At 40.5% G+C, this 15,995-nt stretch overlaps 13 non-coding genes across 13 annotated transcripts; all 13 read left to right on the top strand.

Moving 5' to 3' along the window:
* The first annotated feature begins 629 nt into the window (after positions 1-629).
* LOC148978630 (small nucleolar RNA U3) lies at positions 630-843 on the top strand. Its single transcript, XR_016169109.1, has one exon. It is a non-coding gene; the product is annotated as a small nucleolar RNA U3 (small nucleolar RNA).
* Positions 844-1,839: 996 nt separating this feature from the next.
* On the top strand, positions 1,840-2,053 carry LOC148978631 (small nucleolar RNA U3). The gene has a single exon (XR_016169050.1). It is a non-coding gene; the product is annotated as a small nucleolar RNA U3 (small nucleolar RNA).
* A 996-nt stretch (positions 2,054-3,049) lies between these two features.
* Positions 3,050-3,263, top strand: LOC148978632 (small nucleolar RNA U3). The gene has a single exon (XR_016169157.1). It is a non-coding gene; the product is annotated as a small nucleolar RNA U3 (small nucleolar RNA).
* A 976-nt stretch (positions 3,264-4,239) lies between these two features.
* Positions 4,240-4,453, top strand: LOC148978633 (small nucleolar RNA U3). Its single transcript, XR_016169051.1, has one exon. It is a non-coding gene; the product is annotated as a small nucleolar RNA U3 (small nucleolar RNA).
* A 996-nt stretch (positions 4,454-5,449) lies between these two features.
* LOC148978634 (small nucleolar RNA U3) lies at positions 5,450-5,663 on the top strand. The gene has a single exon (XR_016169147.1). It is a non-coding gene; the product is annotated as a small nucleolar RNA U3 (small nucleolar RNA).
* A 976-nt stretch (positions 5,664-6,639) lies between these two features.
* On the top strand, positions 6,640-6,853 carry LOC148978635 (small nucleolar RNA U3). The gene has a single exon (XR_016169052.1). It is a non-coding gene; the product is annotated as a small nucleolar RNA U3 (small nucleolar RNA).
* Positions 6,854-7,849: 996 nt separating this feature from the next.
* Positions 7,850-8,063, top strand: LOC148978636 (small nucleolar RNA U3). The gene has a single exon (XR_016169099.1). It is a non-coding gene; the product is annotated as a small nucleolar RNA U3 (small nucleolar RNA).
* A 976-nt stretch (positions 8,064-9,039) lies between these two features.
* Positions 9,040-9,253, top strand: LOC148978637 (small nucleolar RNA U3). The gene has a single exon (XR_016169103.1). It is a non-coding gene; the product is annotated as a small nucleolar RNA U3 (small nucleolar RNA).
* A 996-nt stretch (positions 9,254-10,249) lies between these two features.
* On the top strand, positions 10,250-10,462 carry LOC148978638 (small nucleolar RNA U3). The gene has a single exon (XR_016169165.1). It is a non-coding gene; the product is annotated as a small nucleolar RNA U3 (small nucleolar RNA).
* Positions 10,463-11,458: 996 nt separating this feature from the next.
* On the top strand, positions 11,459-11,672 carry LOC148978639 (small nucleolar RNA U3). Its single transcript, XR_016169110.1, has one exon. It is a non-coding gene; the product is annotated as a small nucleolar RNA U3 (small nucleolar RNA).
* Positions 11,673-12,668: 996 nt separating this feature from the next.
* Positions 12,669-12,882, top strand: LOC148978640 (small nucleolar RNA U3). The gene has a single exon (XR_016169053.1). It is a non-coding gene; the product is annotated as a small nucleolar RNA U3 (small nucleolar RNA).
* Positions 12,883-13,878: 996 nt separating this feature from the next.
* LOC148978641 (small nucleolar RNA U3) lies at positions 13,879-14,092 on the top strand. The gene has a single exon (XR_016169148.1). It is a non-coding gene; the product is annotated as a small nucleolar RNA U3 (small nucleolar RNA).
* A 976-nt stretch (positions 14,093-15,068) lies between these two features.
* Positions 15,069-15,282, top strand: LOC148978642 (small nucleolar RNA U3). The gene has a single exon (XR_016169054.1). It is a non-coding gene; the product is annotated as a small nucleolar RNA U3 (small nucleolar RNA).
* Positions 15,283-15,995: the final 713 nt, after the last annotated feature.

The raw sequence follows: 15,995 nt of genomic DNA on the forward strand, positions 1-15,995 counted from the left end.
CCTTTTGAGAAAGGGGATTGTTTTAGAAACTTTTCTGGAATGCGTTGTGGCAATCCAATATTGGAAAGAGGAGCCCAGGACCAATGGAGCAGCTCCCGGCAAGGAAAAGACATCAGTCATGAGCATTTCCACCAAATCACTTTCTAAACTTGGAAACACCCACTGCTGTAGGCAATGATGGCCCAATCGAGGTCACAGTACAATTGGGAACTCTACTACACTCAAGGATAGATGGTTCTAAGTACAGAATCCTTTCTTATGAGGTGCTGAAGCACACGTTGGCCAAGAGAGAAACCGGCTGAAGAGTAAGAAGACAGAAACAGACTTGGAACATCTTTTCTTTTTGATCTACATAACTTTTCTTTTCAAAGATTTTCTACATTTAGCTTCAACAAATATTAACTACAAAGCATGACACGGGTAGCTAAGCTTACAAAAAAGTATGACATTCCACATATCTTAACAGTAACAGTAAGCTTCAAAGAGATTTTGGAAGTCCTTTCTGCTTTTGGCTCCGATATATGTCATTGTCAAGTAAACTTTAAAGCCCACAAAATTCAAATAGGCAAAACCCTTTCAGAGGAGAGGTGCAGCAGAATGGAATGCCGATTGAGTTAACATAAACTGTTAAGACTATATTTTCAGGGATCATTTCTATAGTTCTTTGCTTGGAAATGTGTTTCGAAAGTGTTTGTCTCCCAACCCACGATGATGAGTCATGATGCTCCTTCCTGAGCGTGAATTGGGCACAGATCGGCGACTTTGGTTGTGAGCTCTGTGTCGTTGATGAACGTTCAGTGTTGCTTTTTGCAATATTGAAGAAAGGCGTATGTTCTGAGTGGTGTTGGGCATGGAAGTTCTCTTTTGGTTTTTCTTTGTTTTTGCATCTGTAGGTCACATGCAGAAAATTTTATTGAAAGGCAGAACCATTTGCAATGATGCATGAATGTGTGTTGTATAAGAAGCCGTTGCAAAAAATGGGTGTTATGGTAAAGAGTGCATTGGATATGTGCTTAAAGTGATGTCAGCCATTGCACGTTTTTAAAGAATGCAATCAACGTCAAGTGTCTAAAATGCCCACGTTATCATTTGTGGGTAGGTGCGGGACTTTTTCGTTGGACGTCAACTCTGTGTCGTTGATGAAGTTTCTGTGTAGCTTTTGTCGATGTTGAAGAAAGGGGTAAAATCTGAGCGTTGTTTGACATTTGTGCCTTTTGAGAAAGGGGATTGTTTTAGAAACTTTTCTGGAATGCGTTGTGGCAATCCAATATTGGAAAGAGGAGCCCAGGACCAATGGAGCAGCTCCCGGCTAGGAAAAGACATCAATCATGAGCATTTCCACCAAATCACTTTCTAAACTTGGAACCACCCACTGCTGTAGGCAATGATGGCCCAATCGAGGTCACCGTACAATTGGGAACTCTACTACACTCAAGGATAGATGGTTCTGAGTACAGAATCCTTTCTTATGAAGTGCTGAAGCACACGTTGGCCAAGAGAGAAACCGGCTGAAGAGTAAGAAGACAGAAACAGACTTGGAACATCTTTTCCTTTTTATCTACATAACTTTTCTTATTAAAGATTTTCTTCATTTAGCTTCAACAAATATTAACTAGAAAGCATGACACGGGTAGCTAAGCTTACAAAAAAGTATGACATTCCACATATCTTAACAGTAACAGTAGGCTTCAAAGAGATTTTGGAAGTCCTTTCTGCTTTTGGCTCCGATATATGTCATTGTCAAGTAAACTTTAAAGCCCACAAAATTCAAATAGGCAAAACCCTTTCAGAGGAGAGGTGCAGCAGAATGGAATGCCGATTGAGTTAACATAAACCGTTAAGACTATATTTTCAGGGATCATTTCTATAGTTCTTTGCTTGGAAATGTGTTTCGAAAGTGTTTGTCTCCCAACCCACGATGATGAGTCATGATGCTCCTTCCTGAGCGTGAATTGGGCACAGATCGGCGACTTTGGTTGTGAGCTCTGTGTCGTTGATGAACGTTCAGTGTTGCTTTTTGCAATATTGAAGAAAGGAGTATGTTCTGAGTGGTGTTGGGCATGGAAGTCCTCTTTTGGTTTTTCTTTGTTTTTGCATCTGTAGGTCACATGCAGAAAATTTTATTGAAAGGCAGAACCATTTGCAATGATGCATGAATCTGTGTTGTATAAGAAGCAGTTGCAAAAAATGGGTGTAATGTTAAAGAGTGCATTGGATATGTGCTTAAAGTGATGTCAGGCATTGCAAGTTTTCAAAGAATGCAATCAACGTCAAGTGTCTGAAATGCCCACGTTATCATTTGTGGGTAGGTGCGGGACTTTTTCGTTGGACGTCAACTCTGTGTCGTTGATGAAGTTTCTGTGTAGCTTTTGTCGATGTTGAAGAAAGGGGTATAATCTGAGCGTTGTTTGACATTTGTGCCTTTTGAGAAAGGGGATTGTTTTAGAAACTTTTCTGGAATGCGTTGTGGCAATCCAATATTGGAAAGAGGAGCCCAGGACCAATGGAGCAGCTCCCGGCAAGGAAAAGACATCAGTCATGAGCATTTCCACCAAATCACTTTCTAAACTTGGAAACACCCACTGCTGTAGGCAATGATGGCCCAATCGAGGTCACAGTACAATTGGGAACTCTACTACACTCAAGGATAGATGGTTCTAAGTACAGAATCCTTTCTTATGAGGTGCTGAAGCACACGTTGGCCAAGAGAGAAACCGGCTGAAGAGTAAGAAGACAGAAACAGACTTGGAACATCTTTTCTTTTTAATCTACATAACTTTTCTTTTCAAAGATTTTCTACATTTAGCTTCAACAAATATTAACTACAAAGCATGACACGGGTAGCTAAGCTTACAAAAAAGTATGACATTCCACATATCTTAACAGTAACAGTAGGCTTCAAAGAGATTTTGGAAGTCCTTTCTGCTTTTGGCTCCGATATATGTCATTGTCAAGTAAACTTTAAAGCCCACAAAATTCAAATAGGCAAAACCCTTTCAGAGGAGAGGTGCAGCAGAATAGAATGCCGATTGAGTTACCATAAACCTTTAAGACTATATTTTCAGGGATCATTTCTTTAGTTCTTTGCTTGGAAATGTGTTTCGAAAGTGTTTGTCTCCCAACCCACGATGATGAGTCATGATGCTCCTTCCTGAGCGTGAATTGGGCACAGGTCGGCGTCTTTGGTTGTGAGCTCTGTGTCGTTGATGAATGTTCTGTGTTGCTTTTTGCAATATTGAAGAAAGGAGTATGTTCTGAGTGGTGTTGGGCATTGAAGTCCTGTTTTTGTTTTTCTTTGTTTTTGCATCTTTAGGTCACATGCAGAACCGTTTGCAATGATGCATGAATGTGTGTTGTATAAGAAGCCGTTGCAAAAAATGGGTGTTATGGTAAAGAGTGCATTGGATATGTGCTTAAAGTGATGTCAGCCATTGCACGTTTTTAAAGAATGCAATCAACGTCAAGTGTCTAAAATGCCCACGTTATCATTTGTGGGTAGGTGCGGGACTTTTTCGTTGGACGTCAACTCTGTGTCGTTGATGAAGTTTCTGTGTAGCTTTTGTCGATGTTGAAGAAAGGGGTAAAATCTGAGCGTTGTTTGACATTTGTGCCTTTTGAGAAAGGGGATTGTTTTAGAAACTTTTCTGGAATGCGTTGTGGCAATCCAATATTGGAAAGAGGAGCCCAGGACCAATGGAGCAGCTCCCGGCTAGGAAAAGACATCAATCATGAGCATTTCCACCAAATCACTTTCTAAACTTGGAACCACCCACTGCTGTAGGCAATGATGGCCCAATCGAGGTCACCGTACAATTGGGAACTCTACTACACTCAAGGATAGATGGTTCTGAGTACAGAATCCTTTCTTATGAAGTGCTGAAGCACACGTTGGCCAAGAGAGAAACCGGCTGAAGAGTAAGAAGACAGAAACAGACTTGGAACATCTTTTCCTTTTTATCTACATAACTTTTCTTATTAAAGATTTTCTTCATTTAGCTTCAACAAATATTAACTAGAAAGCATGACACGGGTAGCTAAGCTTACAAAAAAGTATGACATTCCACATATCTTAACAGTAACAGTAGGCTTCAAAGAGATTTTGGAAGTCCTTTCTGCTTTTGGCTCCGATATATGTCATTGTCAAGTAAACTTTAAAGCCCACAAAATTCAAATAGGCAAAACCCTTTCAGAGGAGAGGTGCAGCAGAATGGAATGCCGATTGAGTTAACATAAACCGTTAAGACTATATTTTCAGGGATCATTTCTATAGTTCTTTGCTTGGAAATGTGTTTCGAAAGTGTTTGTCTCCCAACCCACGATGATGAGTCATGATGCTCCTTCCTGAGCGTGAATTGGGCACAGATCGGCGACTTTGGTTGTGAGCTCTGTGTCGTTGATGAACGTTCAGTGTTGCTTTTTGCAATATTGAAGAAAGGAGTATGTTCTGAGTGGTGTTGGGCATGGAAGTCCTCTTTTGGTTTTTCTTTGTTTTTGCATCTGTAGGTCACATGCAGAAAATTTTATTGAAAGGCAGAACCATTTGCAATGATGCATGAATCTGTGTTGTATAAGAAGCAGTTGCAAAAAATGGGTGTAATGTTAAAGAGTGCATTGGATATGTGCTTAAAGTGATGTCAGGCATTGCAAGTTTTCAAAGAATGCAATCAACGTCAAGTGTCTGAAATGCCCACGTTATCATTTGTGGGTAGGTGCGGGACTTTTTCGTTGGACGTCAACTCTGTGTCGTTGATGAAGTTTCTGTGTAGCTTTTGTCGATGTTGAAGAAAGGGGTATAATCTGAGCGTTGTTTGACATTTGTGCCTTTTGAGAAAGGGGATTGTTTTAGAAACTTTTCTGGAATGCGTTGTGGCAATCCAATATTGGAAAGAGGAGCCCAGGACCAATGGAGCAGCTCCCGGCAAGGAAAAGACATCAGTCATGAGCATTTCCACCAAATCACTTTCTAAACTTGGAAACACCCACTGCTGTAGGCAATGATGGCCCAATCGAGGTCACAGTACAATTGGGAACTCTACTACACTCAAGGATAGATGGTTCTAAGTACAGAATCCTTTCTTATGAGGTGCTGAAGCACACGTTGGCCAAGAGAGAAACCGGCTGAAGAGTAAGAAGACAGAAACAGACTTGGAACATCTTTTCTTTTTAATCTACATAACTTTTCTTTTCAAAGATTTTCTACATTTAGCTTCAACAAATATTAACTACAAAGCATGACACGGGTAGCTAAGCTTACAAAAAAGTATGACATTCCACATATCTTAACAGTAACAGTAGGCTTCAAAGAGATTTTGGAAGTCCTTTCTGCTTTTGGCTCCGATATATGTCATTGTCAAGTAAACTTTAAAGCCCACAAAATTCAAATAGGCAAAACCCTTTCAGAGGAGAGGTGCAGCAGAATAGAATGCCGATTGAGTTACCATAAACCTTTAAGACTATATTTTCAGGGATCATTTCTTTAGTTCTTTGCTTGGAAATGTGTTTCGAAAGTGTTTGTCTCCCAACCCACGATGATGAGTCATGATGCTCCTTCCTGAGCGTGAATTGGGCACAGGTCGGCGTCTTTGGTTGTGAGCTCTGTGTCGTTGATGAACGTTCTGTGTTGCTTTTTGCAATATTGAAGAAAGGAGTATGTTCTGAGTGGTGTTGGGCATTGAAGTCCTGTTTTTGTTTTTCTTTGTTTTTGCATCTTTAGGTCACATGCAGAACCGTTTGCAATGATGCATGAATGTGTGTTGTATAAGAAGCCGTTGCAAAAAATGGGTGTTATGGTAAAGAGTGCATTGGATATGTGCTTAAAGTGATGTCAGCCATTGCACGTTTTTAAAGAATGCAATCAACGTCAAGTGTCTAAAATGCCCACGTTATCATTTGTGGGTAGGTGCGGGACTTTTTCGTTGGACGTCAACTCTGTGTCGTTGATGAAGTTTCTGTGTAGCTTTTGTCGATGTTGAAGAAAGGGGTAAAATCTGAGCGTTGTTTGACATTTGTGCCTTTTGAGAAAGGGGATTGTTTTAGAAACTTTTCTGGAATGCGTTGTGGCAATCCAATATTGGAAAGAGGAGCCCAGGACCAATGGAGCAGCTCCCGGCTAGGAAAAGACATCAATCATGAGCATTTCCACCAAATCACTTTCTAAACTTGGAACCACCCACTGCTGTAGGCAATGATGGCCCAATCGAGGTCACCGTACAATTGGGAACTCTACTACACTCAAGGATAGATGGTTCTGAGTACAGAATCCTTTCTTATGAAGTGCTGAAGCACACGTTGGCCAAGAGAGAAACCGGCTGAAGAGTAAGAAGACAGAAACAGACTTGGAACATCTTTTCCTTTTTATCTACATAACTTTTCTTATTAAAGATTTTCTTCATTTAGCTTCAACAAATATTAACTAGAAAGCATGACACGGGTAGCTAAGCTTACAAAAAAGTATGACATTCCACATATCTTAACAGTAACAGTAGGCTTCAAAGAGATTTTGGAAGTCCTTTCTGCTTTTGGCTCCGATATATGTCATTGTCAAGTAAACTTTAAAGCCCACAAAATTCAAATAGGCAAAACCCTTTCAGAGGAGAGGTGCAGCAGAATGGAATGCCGATTGAGTTAACATAAACCGTTAAGACTATATTTTCAGGGATCATTTCTATAGTTCTTTGCTTGGAAATGTGTTTCGAAAGTGTTTGTCTCCCAACCCACGATGATGAGTCATGATGCTCCTTCCTGAGCGTGAATTGGGCACAGATCGGCGACTTTGGTTGTGAGCTCTGTGTCGTTGATGAACGTTCAGTGTTGCTTTTTGCAATATTGAAGAAAGGAGTATGTTCTGAGTGGTGTTGGGCATGGAAGTCCTCTTTTGGTTTTTCTTTGTTTTTGCATCTGTAGGTCACATGCAGAAAATTTTATTGAAAGGCAGAACCATTTGCAATGATGCATGAATCTGTGTTGTATAAGAAGCAGTTGCAAAAAATGGGTGTAATGTTAAAGTGTGCATTGGATATGTGCTTAAAGTGATGTCAGGCATTGCAAGTTTTCAAAGAATGCAATCAACGTCAAGTGTCTGAAATGCCCACGTTATCATTTGTGGGTAGGTGCGGGACTTTTTCGTTGGACGTCAACTCTGTGTCGTTGATGAAGTTTCTGTGTAGCTTTTGTCGATGTTGAAGAAAGGGGTATAATCTGAGCGTTGTTTGACATTTGTGCCTTTTGAGAAAGGGGATTGTTTTAGAAACTTTTCTGGAATGCGTTGTGGCAATCCAATATTGGAAAGAGGAGCCCAGGACCAATGGAGCAGCTCCCGGCAAGGAAAAGACATCAGTCATGAGCATTTCCACCAAATCACTTTCTAAACTTGGAAACACCCACTGCTGTAGGCAATGATGGCCCAATCGAGGTCACAGTACAATTGGGAACTCTACTACACTCAAGGATAGATGGTTCTAAGTACAGAATCCTTTCTTATGAGGTGCTGAAGCACACGTTGGCCAAGAGAGAAACCGGCTGAAGAGTAAGAAGACAGAAACAGACTTGGAACATCTTTTCTTTTTAATCTACATAACTTTTCTTTTCAAAGATTTTCTACATTTAGCTTCAACAAATATTAACTACAAAGCATGACACGGGTAGCTAAGCTTACAAAAAAGTATGACATTCCACATATCTTAACAGTAACAGTAGGCTTCAAAGAGATTTTGGAAGTCCTTTCTGCTTTTGGCTCCGATATATGTCATTGTCAAGTAAACTTTAAAGCCCACAAAATTCAAATAGGCAAAACCCTTTCAGAGGAGAGGTGCAGCAGAATAGAATGCCGATTGAGTTACCATAAACCTTTAAGACTATATTTTCAGGGATCATTTCTATAGTTCTTTGCTTGGAAATGTGTTTCGAAAGTGTTTGTCTCCCAACCCACGATGATGAGTCATGATGCTCCTTCCTGAGCGTGAATTGGGCACAGATCGGCGTCTTTGGTTGTGAGCTCTGTGTCGTTGATGAACGTTCTGTGTTGCTTTTTGCAATATTGAAGAAAGGAGTATGTTCTGAGTGGTGTTGGGCATTGAAGTCCTGTTTTTGTTTTTCTTTGTTTTTGCATCTTTAGGTCACATGCAGAACCGTTTGCAATGATGCATGAATGTGTGTTGTATAAGAAGCCGTTGCAAAAAATGGGTGTTATGGTAAAGAGTGCATTGGATATGTGCTTAAAGTGATGTCAGCCATTGCACGTTTTTAAAGAATGCAATCAACGTCAAGTGTCTAAAATGCCCACGTTATCATTTGTGGGTAGGTGCGGGACTTTTTCGTTGGACGTCAACTCTGTGTCGTTGATGAAGTTTCTGTGTAGCTTTTGTCGATGTTGAAGAAAGGGGTAAAATCTGAGCGTTGTTTGACATTTGTGCCTTTTGAGAAAGGGGATTGTTTTAGAAACTTTTCTGGAATGCGTTGTGGCAATCCAATATTGGAAAGAGGAGCCCAGGACCAATGGAGCAGCTCCCGGCTAGGAAAAGACATCAATCATGAGCATTTCCACCAAATCACTTTCTAAACTTGGAACCACCCACTGCTGTAGGCAATGATGGCCCAATCGAGGTCACCGTACAATTGGGAACTCTACTACACTCAAGGATAGATGGTTCTGAGTACAGAATCCTTTCTTATGAAGTGCTGAAGCACACGTTGGCCAAGAGAGAAACCGCCTGAAGAGTAAGAAGACAGAAACAGACTTGGAACATCTTTTCCTTTTTATTTACATAACTTTTCTTATTAAAGATTTTCTTCATTTAGCTTCAACAAATATTAACTAGAAAGCATGACACGGGTAGCTAAGCTTACAAAAAAGTATGACATTCCACATATCTTAACAGTAACAGTAGGCTTCAAAGAGATTTTGGAAGTCCTTTCTGCTTTTGGCTCCGATATATGTCATTGTCAAGTAAACTTTAAAGCCCACAAAATTCAAATAGGCAAAACCCTTTCAGAGGAGAGGTGCAGCAGAATGGAATGCCGATTGAGTTAACATAAACCGTTAAGACTATATTTTCAGGGATCATTTCTATAGTTCTTTGCTTGGAAATGTGTTTCGAAAGTGTTTGTCTCCCAACCCACGATGGTGAGTCATGATGCTCCTTCCTGAGCGTGAATTGGGCACAGATCGGCGACTTTGGTTGTGAGCTCTGTGTCGTTGATGAACGTTCAGTGTTGCTTTTTGCAATATTGAAGAAAGGAGTATGTTCTGAGTGGTGTTGGGCATGGAAGTTCTCTTTTGGTTTTTCTTTGTTTTTGCATCTGTAGGTCACATGCAGAAAATTTTATTGAAAGGCAGAACCATTTGCAATGATGCTTGAATCTGTGTTGTATAAGAAGCAGTTGCAAAAAATGGGTGTAATGTTAAAGAGTGCATTGGATATGTGCTTAAAGTGATGTCAGGCATTGCAAGTTTTCAAAGAATGCAATCAACGTCAAGTGTCTGAAATGCCCACGTTATCATTTGTGGGTAGGTGCGGGACTTTTTCGTTGGACGTCAACTCTGTGTCGTTGATGAAGTTTCTGTGTAGCTTTTGTCGATGTTGAAGAAAGGGGTATAATCTGAGCGTTGTTTAACATTTGTGCCTTTTGAGAAAGGGGATTGTTTTAGAAACTTTTCTGGAATGCGTTGTGGCAATCCAATATTGGAAAGAGGAGCCCAGGACCAATGGAGCAGCTCCCGGCAAGGAAAAAACATCAGTCATGAGCATTTCCACCAAATCACTTTCTAAACTTGGAAACACCCACTGCTGTAGGCAATGATGGCCCAATCGAGGTTACAGTACAATTGGGAACTCTACTACACTCAAGGATAGATGGTTCTAAGTACAGAATCCTTTCTTATGAGGTGCTGAAGCACACGTTGGCCAAGAGAGAAACCGGCTGAAGAGTAAGAAGACAGAAACAGACTTGGAACATCTTTTCTTTTTAATCTACATAACTTTTCTTTTCAAAGATTTTCTACATTTAGCTTCAACAAATATTAACTACAAAGCATGACACGGGTAGCTAAGCTTACAAAAAAGTATGACATTCCACATATCTTAACAGTAACAGTAGGCTTCAAAGAGATTTTGGAAGTCCTTTCTGCTTTTGGCTCCGATATATGTCATTGTCAAGTAAACTTTAAAGCCCACAAAATTCAAATAGGCAAAACCCTTTCAGAGGAGAGGTGCAGCAGAATAGAATGCCGATTAAGTTACCATAAACCTTTAAGACTATATTTTCAGGGATCCTTTCTATAGTTCTTTGCTTGGAAATGTGTTTCGAAAGTGTTTGTCTCCCAACCCACGATGATGAGTCATGATGCTCCTTCCTGAGCGTGAATTGGGCACAGATCGGCGTCTTTGGTTGTGAGCTCTGTGTCGTTGTGAACGTTCTGTGTTGCTTTTTGCAATATTGAAGAAAGGAGTATGTTCTGAGTGGTGTTGGGCATTGAAGTCCTGTTTTTGTTTTTCTTTGTTTTTGCATCTGTAGGTCACATGCAGAAAATTTTATTGAAAGGCAGAACCATTTGCAATGATGCATGAATCTGTGTTGTATAAGAAGCAGTTGCAAAAAATGGGTGTAATGTTAAAGAGTGCATTGGATATGTGCTTAAAGTGATGTCAGGCATTGCAAGTTTTCAAAGAATGCAATCAACGTCAAGTGTCTGAAATGCCCACGTTATCATTTGTGGGTAGGTGCGGGACTTTTTCGTTGGACGTCAACTCTGTGTCGTTGATGAAGTTTCTGTGTAGCTTTTGTCGATGTTGAAGAAAGGGGTATAATCTGAGCGTTGTTTGACATTTGTGCCTTTTGAGAAAGGGGATTGTTTTAGAAACTTTTCTGGAATGCGTTGTGGCAATCCAATATTGGAAAGAGGAGCCCAGGACCAATGGAGCAGCTCCCGGCAAGGAAAAGACATCAGTCATGAGCATTTCCACCAAATCACTTTCTAAACTTGGAAACACCCACTGCTGTAGGCAATGATGGCCCAATCGAGGTCACAGTACAATTGGGAACTCTACTACACTCAAGGATAGATGGTTCTAAGTACAGAATCCTTTCTTATGAGGTGCTGAAGCACACGTTGGCCAAGAGAGAAACCGGCTGAAGAGTAAGAAGACAGAAACAGACTTGGAACATCTTTTCTTTTTGATCTACATAACTTTTCTTTTCAAAGATTTTCTACATTTAGCTTCAACAAATATTAACTACAAAGCATGACACGGGTAGCTAAGCTTACAAAAAAGTATGACATTCCACATATCTTAACAGTAACAGTAGGCTTCAAAGAGATTTTGGAAGTCCTTTCTGCTTTTGGCTCCGATATATGTCATTGTCAAGTAAACTTTAAAGCCCACAAAATTCAAATAGGCAAAACCCTTTCAGAGGAGAGGTGCAGCAGAATGGAATGCCGATTGAGTTAACATAAACTGTTAAGACTATATTTTCAGGGATCATTTCTATAGTTCTTTGCTTGGAAATGTGTTTCGAAAGTGTTTGTCTCCCAACCCACGATGATGAGTCATGATGCTCCTTCCTGAGCGTGAATTGGGCACAGATCGGCGACTTTGGTTGTGAGCTCTGTGTCGTTGATGAACGTTCAGTGTTGCTTTTTGCAATATTGAAGAAAGGCGTATGTTCTGAGTGGTGTTGGGCATGGAAGTTCTCTTTTGGTTTTTCTTTGTTTTTGCATCTGTAGGTCACATGCAGAAAATTTTATTGAAAGGCAGAACCATTTGCAATGATGCATGAATGTGTGTTGTATAAGAAGCCGTTGCAAAAAATGGGTGTTATGGTAAAGAGTGCATTGGATATGTGCTTAAAGTGATGTCAGCCATTGCACGTTTTTAAAGAATGCAATCAACGTCAAGTGTCTAAAATGCCCACGTTATCATTTGTGGGTAGGTGCGGGACTTTTTCGTTGGACGTCAACTCTGTGTCGTTGATGAAGTTTCTGTGTAGCTTTTGTCGATGTTGAAGAAAGGGGTAAAATCTGAGCGTTGTTTGACATTTGTGCCTTTTGAGAAAGGGGATTGTTTTAGAAACTTTTCTGGAATGCGTTGTGGCAATCCAATATTGGAAAGAGGAGCCCAGGACCAATGGAGCAGCTCCCGGCTAGGAAAAGACATCAATCATGAGCATTTCCACCAAATCACTTTCTAAACTTGGAACCACCCACTGCTGTAGGCAATGATGGCCCAATCGAGGTCACCGTACAATTGGGAACTCTACTACACTCAAGGATAGATGGTTCTGAGTACAGAATCCTTTCTTATGAAGTGCTGAAGCACACGTTGGCCAAGAGAGAAACCGGCTGAAGAGTAAGAAGACAGAAACAGACTTGGAACATCTTTTCCTTTTTATCTACATAACTTTTCTTATTAAAGATTTTCTTCATTTAGCTTCAACAAATATTAACTAGAAAGCATGACACGGGTAGCTAAGCTTACAAAAAAGTATGACATTCCACATATCTTAACAGTAACAGTAGGCTTCAAAGAGATTTTGGAAGTCCTTTCTGCTTTTGGCTCCGATATATGTCATTGTCAAGTAAACTTTAAAGCCCACAAAATTCAAATAGGCAAAACCCTTTCAGAGGAGAGGTGCAGCAGAATGGAATGCCGATTGAGTTAACATAAACCGTTAAGACTATATTTTCAGGGATCATTTCTATAGTTCTTTGCTTGGAAATGTGTTTCGAAAGTGTTTGTCTCCCAACCCACGATGATGAGTCATGATGCTCCTTCCTGAGCGTGAATTGGGCACAGATCGGCGACTTTGGTTGTGAGCTCTGTGTCGTTGATGAACGTTCAGTGTTGCTTTTTGCAATATTGAAGAAAGGAGTATGTTCTGAGTGGTGTTGGGCATGGAAGTCCTCTTTTGGTTTTTCTTTGTTTTTGCATCTGTAGGTCACATGCAGAAAATTTTATTGAAAGGCAGAACCATTTGCAATGATGCATGAATCTGTGTTGTATAAGAAGCAGTTGCAAAAAATGGGTGTAATGTTAAAGAGTGCATTGGATATGTGCTTAAAGTGATGTCAGGCATTGCAAGTTTTCAAAGAATGCAATCAACGTCAAGTGTCTGAAATGCCCACGTTATCATTTGTGGGTAGGTGCGGGACTTTTTCGTTGGACGTCAACTCTGTGTCGTTGATGAAGTTTCTGTGTAGCTTTTGTCGATGTTGAAGAAAGGGGTATAATCTGAGCGTTGTTTGACATTTGTGCCTTTTGAGAAAGGGGATTGTTTTAGAAACTTTTCTGGAATGCGTTGTGGCAATCCAATATTGGAAAGAGGAGCCCAGGACCAATGGAGCAGCTCCCGGCAAGGAAAAGACATCAGTCATGAGCATTTCCACCAAATCACTTTCTAAACTTGGAAACACCCACTGCTGTAGGCAATGATGGCCCAATCGAGGTCACAGTACAATTGGGAACTCTACTACACTCAAGGATAGATGGTTCTAAGTACAGAATCCTTTCTTATGAGGTGCTGAAGCACACGTTGGCCAAGAGAGAAACCGGCTGAAGAGTAAGAAGACAGAAACAGACTTGGAACATCTTTTCTTTTTAATCTACATAACTTTTCTTTTCAAAGATTTTCTACATTTAGCTTCAACAAATATTAACTACAAAGCATGACACGGGTAGCTAAGCTTACAAAAAAGTATGACATTCCACATATCTTAACAGTAACAGTAGGCTTCAAAGAGATTTTGGAAGTCCTTTCTGCTTTTGGCTCCGATATATGTCATTGTCAAGTAAACTTTAAAGCCCACAAAATTCAAATAGGCAAAACCCTTTCAGAGGAGAGGTGCAGCAGAATAGAATGCCGATTGAGTTACCATAAACCTTTAAGACTATATTTTCAGGGATCATTTCTTTAGTTCTTTGCTTGGAAATGTGTTTCGAAAGTGTTTGTCTCCCAACCCACGATGATGAGTCATGATGCTCCTTCCTGAGCGTGAATTGGGCACAGGTCGGCGTCTTTGGTTGTGAGCTCTGTGTCGTTGATGAACGTTCTGTGTTGCTTTTTGCAATATTGAAGAAAGGAGTATGTTCTGAGTGGTGTTGGGCATTGAAGTCCTGTTTTTGTTTTTCTTTGTTTTTGCATCTTTAGGTCACATGCAGAACCGTTTGCAATGATGCATGAATGTGTGTTGTATAAGAAGCCGTTGCAAAAAATGGGTGTTATGGTAAAGAGTGCATTGCATATGTGCTTAAAGTGATGTCAGCCATTGCACGTTTTTAAAGAATGCAATCAACGTCAAGTGTCTAAAATGCCCACGTTATCATTTGTGGGTAGGTGCGGGACTTTTTCGTTGGACGTCAACTCTGTGTCGTTGATGAAGTTTCTGTGTAGCTTTTGTCGATGTTGAAGAAAGGGGTAAAATCTGAGCGTTGTTTGACATTTGTGCCTTTTGAGAAAGGGGATTGTTTTAGAAACTTTTCTGGAATGCGTTGTGGCAATCCAATATTGGAAAGAGGAGCCCAGGACCAATGGAGCAGCTCCCGGCTAGGAAAAGACATCAATCATGAGCATTTCCACCAAATCACTTTCTAAACTTGGAACCACCCACTGCTGTAGGCAATGATGGCCCAATCGAGGTCACCGTACAATTGGGAACTCTACTACACTCAAGGATAGATGGTTCTGAGTACAGAATCCTTTCTTATGAAGTGCTGAAGCACACGTTGGCCAAGAGAGAAACCGGCTGAAGAGTAAGAAGACAGAAACAGACTTGGAACATCTTTTCCTTTTTATCTACATAACTTTTCTTATTAAAGATTTTCTTCATTTAGCTTCAACAAATATTAACTAGAAAGCATGACACGGGTAGCTAAGCTTACAAAAAAGTATGACATTCCACATATCTTAACAGTAACAGTAGGCTTCAAAGAGATTTTGGAAGTCCTTTCTGCTTTTGGCTCCGATATATGTCATTGTCAAGTAAACTTTAAAGCCCACAAAATTCAAATAGGCAAAACCCTTTCAGAGGAGAGGTGCAGCAGAATGGAATGCCGATTGAGTTAACATAAACCGTTAAGACTATATTTTCAGGGATCATTTCTATAGTTCTTTGCTTGGAAATGTGTTTCGAAAGTGTTTGTCTCCCAACCCACGATGATGAGTCATGATGCTCCTTCCTGAGCGTGAATTGGGCACAGATCGGCGACTTTGGTTGTGAGCTCTGTGTCGTTGATGAACGTTCAGTGTTGCTTTTTGCAATATTGAAGAAAGGAGTATGTTCTGAGTGGTGTTGGGCATGGAAGTCCTCTTTTGGTTTTTCTTTGTTTTTGCATCTGTAGGTCACATGCAGAAAATTTTATTGAAAGGCAGAACCATTTGCAATGATGCATGAATCTGTGTTGTATAAGAAGCAGTTGCAAAAAATGGGTGTAATGTTAAAGAGTGCATTGGATATGTGCTTAAAGTGATGTCAGGCATTGCAAGTTTTCAAAGAATGCAATCAACGTCAAGTGTCTGAAATGCCCACGTTATCATTTGTGGGTAGGTGCGGGACTTTTTCGTTGGACGTCAACTCTGTGTCGTTGATGAAGTTTCTGTGTAGCTTTTGTCGATGTTGAAGAAAGGGGTATAATCTGAGCGTTGTTTGACATTTGTGCCTTTTGAGAAAGGGGATTGTTTTAGAAACTTTTCTGGAATGCGTTGTGGCAATCCAATATTGGAAAGAGGAGCCCAGGACCAATGGAGCAGCTCCCGGCAAGGAAAAGACATCAGTCATGAGCATTTCCACCAAATCACTTTCTAAACTTGGAAACACCCACTGCTGTAGGCAATGATGGCCCAATCGAGGTCACAGTACAATTGGGAACTCTACTACACTCAAGGATAGATGGTTCTAAGTACAGAATCCTTTCTTATGAGGTGCTGAAGCACACGTTGGCCAAGAGAGAAACCGGCTGAAGAGTAAGAAGACAGAAACAGACTTGGAACATCTTTTCTTTTTA

This window comes from Pimephales promelas, chromosome 6 (assembly GCF_988280905.1).
Source record: "Pimephales promelas chromosome 6, fPimPro1.hap1.1, whole genome shotgun sequence".
In the NCBI taxonomy this organism is placed as follows: domain Eukaryota; kingdom Metazoa; phylum Chordata; class Actinopteri; order Cypriniformes; family Leuciscidae; genus Pimephales; species Pimephales promelas.